The following is a 7,421-nucleotide window of genomic DNA, read 5'->3' on the forward strand; positions in this document are numbered from 1 at the left end:
ATAATCCAAAGTTAGGCACAACCTCAAAGCTGATATTCCATACAACATAGATCAGGATTAGCCTGTTCCCCATTCAATCCCCAGTCTTCCTCCCCTCCAACCAACCAACTAACCAACCAACCAACCAACCAACCAATCAATCAAATGCCCCCAAAATCCAGAGAGTTTGTCATAAGAGAATGAGGTTTCCTTACTTCCCACAATAGATTACAACCTCGTATAACTCCACTTTCAGGGGATCCAATGTCACCATTTGGCTTCCCAAACTACCAGGCACACATGTGGTGCACAGACACACATTTAAGCAAAACACTTACATAAAATGAATCTAGCATTTTTTCTTCTAAGAACATGGGACTTCCTTACTCCCCAGACATTATTTTTGCTCTATGCACATTTGGCGAAAACCAAAATCAGTTCTTTGAGTTTTCTGGTTTCTTGTCTGAGGAAATGGAGTCAAGGAGCCGAGAATACTGCTGGATTTGCTGTGAAGGCTTTAATGGCAAACAACAGGATGATTTGGAAAGTTCTTGGAACTGGCTGGGCTGGAAAGGGGGAGGGGTGGATCGAACAGTCATTCGTGGAAATGGAAGCCGAGGAGTCAGTGCTGGTAGTGCTTGTTAGAAATCTACTCGGTGGAAAAGTGAGCTTAGTAGATTTATAACATCTTTCCTAATGTGTGGATACATCGAGAATTCACATCTTGTCTGAATGTCCTTGTGTGGTGTGAACAGGGCATGAGGTTACATCTTGCTGCGCTGATATAACTTTCTGGGTAATCTATGTCTATTTGATCTAACCTCACATTCGGAAATCTTCAGTTAAGACTTAGCTGCTTCTGGGAAATAATGTATTGTAGTCATGCCTTCCAATACTCGTGTCCTTCTGAAGGTGCTTTCTGGATGCCAAGGGTAAGCTGATTTCCCCACCAGCCTCTTGAACATGATTAACATGAGGCTGACTTGGAGATAGATAAACTGCTGGCATGCTGACAAGGTCAGGTTTTGACTTTGCCTAATCATCAGAACACTGGGGTTATAAATTTGTAAGGTGATAAATAATACCAAGACTGCATCGTTAGCCAAGACAGCCAGCCAATATTTTTGTAGCAGAGTATGCTGACATAGCTATCTGACTGAGAAGGCATACTAAACTTTTCTATCAGGCACATTCTCAAGTACAGGAGCTAGCTTGTTTGCTGGTCTGTCTGTCTGTCTTTCAAGAATTTTCCTTCCATTCTCTTCTTTTTAGACAGAGCTTTGCTATGGCGCACTTATTGGCCTGATTCGCATTTTATAGTCCAGATTGACCTTTAAATCTCAAAGATCCACCTCCCTCTGACTTCCAAATGCTGGAATTGAAAGTGTATACCACCATGCTTGGCCATGTTTTGAACTTGAATGCAACCCTTGTAGGGGAAAATAGTTATTGTAAAGTGAAAACAGAGTCCTGGGTCTAAGGTTGGAGATAATACCAAAAGTGTTGATGGACTGGGAAGATGGCTCAGCAGCTAAGAGCACTGTCTGCTCTTCCAGAGGTCCTGAGTTCAATTCCCAGCAACCACATGGTGGCTCACAATCATCTGTAATGGAATCCATGCCCTCTTCTGGTGTGTCTGAAGACAGAGATAGTATACTACATATGTAACATATTTTTTTTAAAAATGTGTTGATGGAGTGAATGTGGGGGCCCTGAAGTCATACTTTATAGGCCGTCACACACAGGAGGGAAGTATGTGTTCTGGATCCCGCTACTAGATTTTCATAGAGGCCATACTCTGTCCTAACCAGAGACAGAGCCCAGTAAGAATGAGGCAGCCTATCCTAGGAGACATAGGAATCCTCTTGTGTCTGACTTTTGCCTGAGACTTCCCATCAGTCCTGCCAAACCCCTTCTGGATTGTACAGTAGTCTAGAATGCTCCCGTCCAGCGTTTCTCCCTCCTTGGCTTCCTGGGGCTGTGGTTTTACTGTGCTTACCTATTAAATCTTGCCCTGGCATCTGTTTTTCAAATGCCCCAGATGAGCACAATGAACAAACCCTGTCGGGCTCCAAACACAACAGAGAAGCAGACTCAAAGTGGAATTCTAGAGAACCGGAGAGCCTATGGTTGCCCAGGAATGATAAATGAAGGGGCGGGAGGCGGGTTTCCCCACGTTAGACAAGGAGCAAAGGCAGGGAGTGATTTCTGGAATCCAGAGGCTTTGGGGATGGACTGCTTTATAGGAGTTGGGAAGTTTCCACAAGGATTGTAGTGAAGTGGAGACTTAAGGGTTCTTTGGAAAGTCGGTTGGATGGTATTTTGCTGGGGCAAACATGTGAAGGAATGTTTAGCTGAAGCAGACATAGGAGAGAGGATGTTCTGCTAAAGCAAGCACACGAAAGGACACGGGATGAAGGATTCTTCCTTAATCATGCATGTATTGGTTCACCTTACTTTGTGTAGTTGAGCTGCGTTTGTTGAGCCTCCACTGGGAGAAATGCACCAAAACGCAAAAAAACTTCTGGTGGAATACTGCAGTTTTTTTGCCACTTCCAAGGACTCAGGCTGATTGGCAGAGTGATGGCAGCTGAGACAGACACATGTGCAAAGGCAAGACCCGTGGAGGACACGTGATATTTGGAGGGCCTATAAAAAGGATTTGACGGACAGTGAGGGAGGCTGAGCCAGCTTGTTTATAGATCTAGCCGTGCAACACTTGTGGGTCTCGAGTCTTTGCTGATCTTCTCTTTGCTAAGAGAGGCACAGCTGAGAACTTCTGGCGCCCCTCCTACTGACTTGTGCTGAGGCTGAGGCCTGGCTGTCTCTGCTAGCTGGTGCCACCGCTGCTGATTCGTGTTTGCTAACTCAATTCCACTGAACTGAACTGCTGGTGTATCAGTCAAGTATTTATTTGCAAATGGATAGAGCTGCCGCAGCTAACCTGTGAACTGTTCCAGACAACACAGGCAGAATTACTCCAAATAACTTCTCTAAACAGGTCCATTTCCCCCATATCTTTTGTTTTCCACTACCTGTGGTGGGTGTTGGGCTGAAAGACAGGTTAAAGTATTTAAGGACTATCATTTAAAAGACTTTGAAAAAATTAAAGATACACTGTAGCCATATGCAGGTTCCCAGGTAATAGGAACATCAGCCTTAATCCTATGGGACTCAGCACTCTAAATTCACTAGTCTGCCCCCTCCCATCCAAATCTTACTGGTAGTCAACACAATTGGAAACTAGGGGGTTCATGGGCATGTTGAAGCTCCTGTGTGCTCCTCATGGGTCCCACACAGGCAGAACAAGAGTGGCAGGGCTATCTGGGAAGCCAAAAGATGTCTCCAGCCAGAGGACAGAAGCCAGCTTTTGGGTGGTGGCAGCACGCCTTCCCTCCAGGTTTGCCAGAAGCAGCAATCCCAAAAGAAAACAGCAAGTCAGCAAAATCAAAGAGCAGCTTCCCTCCAAGGCTCTGCTTCAGGGCAGAAGCGCGTCAGTCCCTGGCTTCACTGAACCCTGCATCCCTTAGTCTCAAACTCCCCCTAGTGGCAGATTCGTCATCCTCCAGCTATCTGTGCGGCCAGATCCCTTCCTGTGTGCGGGTCCTCAGAGTCTAGGTTGTCAGAGATAGGACAGCCATCTCTTCTGTCATGCCTCACTTAGGAGGGAGAAAAACCTCTCTAGAATATCTCGGAAGATTCTTATAAACGCTGCCATAGCAATGAGAAGAGAATTATGAACAAACCCTGGGTTCTGCTGGAAAGGGAGGAGCCTGCTGCTGTCTTTCTTGGCAGAGTCTTTTTATGAAGTCCAGGCTGGCTCTGAGTTTACCCTTCTCTTACTTCTGCCTTCTGTGCACTGGTTCAGAGGCACGTGCCCCCCCACCCTCCCACCTCATTTTAATTTCTACATCACAAACTGAGTTATTTCCCTAGTAGTATATGTATCTGATTACTACATCAGTCTCCTCTGCTTAGAACCCTTCCATGGGTCCAACTAATTTCACCCCATCATACGATACCCATTGTTCCAGGACCCCAGTGAAAAGCCCAAGTCTCACTCCTCTGCCGACTCTCCTGGTTTCTAGGATGGCGGGGGAAGCCTGTACTTCTGGGAGGCGTGGCTGGGGGCTGCGTCAGCACTCAGCTCCCGGCCTCAGGCAGCCTGGAGTTGACTCTTCTCAGCTTCGTTGTTCTTTTCTAGTGACCCTGGACAGGTTATTTAACTCCCCGGGGCGTCTGCTTCCCCACTTGTCAGTCGGAATCTAATATTAACAAGCTAATGGGATTTATGATGAACGCCAAGCAAGGTGACTTATGTAAAGTACTTAGCAGGGCGCCTGGTGCAGGGTCATTGCACAGTGAGTATTTGCAGACTGAATGGTGATGAGATAAAATATGTTAAGCAGAACCGAGTCTCTCCCTCTATTCTGGAGTGTCGCTTTATGCCCTAATACACTTGTCCGGATAAAGGACTGTCAAGGCCAATCTTTTTCTATATGACTGAGAAGGGAAAATGTAGCTCTCTGATGATCTCACAGCACCGTTATCAACCGTGACGCCGTTCAGATCCGCCATCACAGATTGAGCCTCTCAACGGTGCCAGCGATTAACCAATACTTACCGGGCAGAAAGGCAGGCTTGAGAGCAAACAACTTGCTTCCTGCCACAAACACTTCAGTCTTGTCTAGTTAGTCACCTTATCAACAGCAAATACATTAGCCTTCAAAGGAGAGCTTTACACTGAACTTAGGAGGATGGATGGCATTTAGACAAGAGTAGGAAGAAAGATTCCCCAGATAATGGGAAGAAAAGAGAAGTAGGAGCTTAATCAATAGCGAGGGTGGGGGTGGGGCGGCACATCAGTGAGTGACAGCAGGGTCTTGCAAGAAGAAAGTCTTGGATATCTTCTTGTAAAGAAAAAAGAACTACCTTAAATTAATGTTTTGTTGCAGAAGTGTAGGACCTGAAAGGAATTTTAAATCCCCTTGTTTGAAGAAACTGGAGCTCAGATCGGATTTTGGCCAAAGTCACCTCATTAGTCGACACCCCCAGATTCTATTGTCTTAGGCTGCAGATTTCTGTTACCTGTACTAAAGCACTAAAGCGGCTCTTTAAGGGTTTAGACGATTCCGAGTCTCAAAGAGACACTGAGGTGAGTGAGTGGGAAAGCCTCAGCTTCATTCTGGGAGGGGAGGCGAAAAAATAACAGGTCTGGAGACCAGGGACTGAGAAGAGGAGAGGAAGGCAGTGGGAGGAAAATCCTCAGCCTCTTCTAATGCCACCTTCCTTCTGTAGAGAGCCTAAGCCACACAGTCATGAAGGTTGAATGATCCAAAACCATTCTTAAATGCCTTCTGCTAGGAAGGGTGTGGGGTCATAAGAACTACCTGAAGTGTGACTTCTCGTCAATCCCATCTGCCTTGGAGTCCTGCAATAACCTTGAGAAAAACTGCCCAGCCAAGGGAACCACCCAGAACATTCTAAAGGGATATTCCAAGATATTCCAGGACAGGTGCCACAGCACAACCCTCATCTCATGCCTCAGTTATTTAAGCTAAACATAGTTCCCTCTTTCTGCTGCCTACACCCAGTTTACCCTTGTTGCCCTGTCCTGAATGAGGGGCCATCTGTCCATCTGTCTTATGTCAAAGCACCAAGAATGGGACACATGAGACCAGCTGTGCCGGAAGCTTGGGACAGCCTCCCCCCCCACTCCCCCACCTCCATGGCTCACGAGAAGTTGCTATTAATGGAGTCTGAGTAACAGGGTCTCTTCAGCAGCTTACAGGCAAGCCTTTACCCACAGACACTGAACCGCACAGACGTTTGGACGTGTGATCTTTGCGCCGAGGCGGGGCTACGCCCAACCTATAGTTCCCATCACACTGGCGAAGAACAGACAGATGTTGGAGAAAATGTAGCAGTTGCTGTCACGTTCCAAGCCAGCTCCTCACGAATACTCAAAAGGATACTTACATTCTCCCAGATCTCAAACCACAGTCATGTCTGCATATCCTTTGTGTCTACGTATCCTATTTCTTTTATACTTAAAACACTTCCTTGCTTTTATTCTGTCAAATCCATTTTTGCACGTTAAAATGCTTTTGAGCCCATCCCTTCCCGTTTCCTCCTGTTTCCACACTCGCCACCATCTGCTCACATCCATGTCTTCCTGCGACTGCTTCCCAGGGTGGATGGCCTTGGACATACATACCTTTCTGCTGCCCACTTGGGGTTGGGCTAGGGATGTAATCAGTTCTCCTATTTAGTTGCTCCTCCTCAGGAGAGAGAAGGAACTTCCACTTCAACCATCCTGACTTCTATTTCTGCTGGCCTCAGCTCGGCCCTGCTGTCTGTCATCTCTCCACTGTTTGCGGCACATCCTGTACCTAGAAGACTAGATATTTGACATTTAAAACGAATGTAAGAGTCTTCTTTCCCCTGATATTTTGTTGTTGTTGTTGGCTTTTTTAAAGATAGGGTCTTCTATTGTCCAGGCTGTCTTAAACTCACTGTGCAACAACCGTAGGCTCATTCTCCTACCTCTTCCTCCCTAATACTATGAACAGGTGGGCACCACCATGTTCTGAACATGTAGGCGGGGCTGCTCTGCAAACTGAGCTATCTCTACAGCCCCCTCTGAGAGACTTCTACTTATTTCTTTGAAAGCATCCTGTCTGCCTCTGATCCATTCCGTGCAGAGCCTAACTGGACCCTTTAAAAATAATAATTTCATCTTCAGAGACTCATCTTCCTAAAAATCTCTAGATATCAAAGCATCCATTTCATCAGGGATGATGAACTCACCTTGCTCAAAGCTGACCTTCCTAACTGATCAAGACTTTCTATTTTTATTTTTATTTATTTATTTTTGGATTTGGTTTTTTTTTTTTTTTTTTTTTTTTTTTTTTTTTTTTTGAGACAGGGTTTCTCTGTATAGCCCTGGCTGTCCTGGAACTCACTCTGTAGGCCAGGCTGGCCTCGAACTCAGAAATCCACCTGCCTCTGCCTCCCAGAGTACTGGGATTACAGGCGTGCACCACCACCGCCCGGAAAGACATTCTATTTTTCTCTGCTTACGAGAAGGGTTATTAGAATCTTTCTCCTGAGCCCTTACCACCAGCTTTCTGAGACTGGCTTGGGAAGGTCTTCTTCAGCCTATGAAAGTACTGGCAAAGTTGGGCTTTGACGGACTCTGAGAGTTCCTGTGTGGTGTACCACATCTTGTTGGTCCATTCCCTCAGGCCCTGTTTCCAGAAGTAGACTGTGAGTTCTGTTTGTGTTTTTATTTTGTTTTTTTCTTTTCTTTTTCTTTTTTTAAATGACTGGGTTCTGATCACAAGAGTAGAGACAGACGCTGTCCTCGGGCATCCTTGGGTCAAAGAGGGGATGCTGGAGGCTGGGGGTTGAACTGGTAGGGGAAGAAAGTGAGACGTGGA

This window comes from Apodemus sylvaticus, chromosome 20 (assembly GCF_947179515.1).
Source record: "Apodemus sylvaticus chromosome 20, mApoSyl1.1, whole genome shotgun sequence".
Lineage (NCBI taxonomy): Eukaryota > Metazoa > Chordata > Mammalia > Rodentia > Muridae > Apodemus > Apodemus sylvaticus.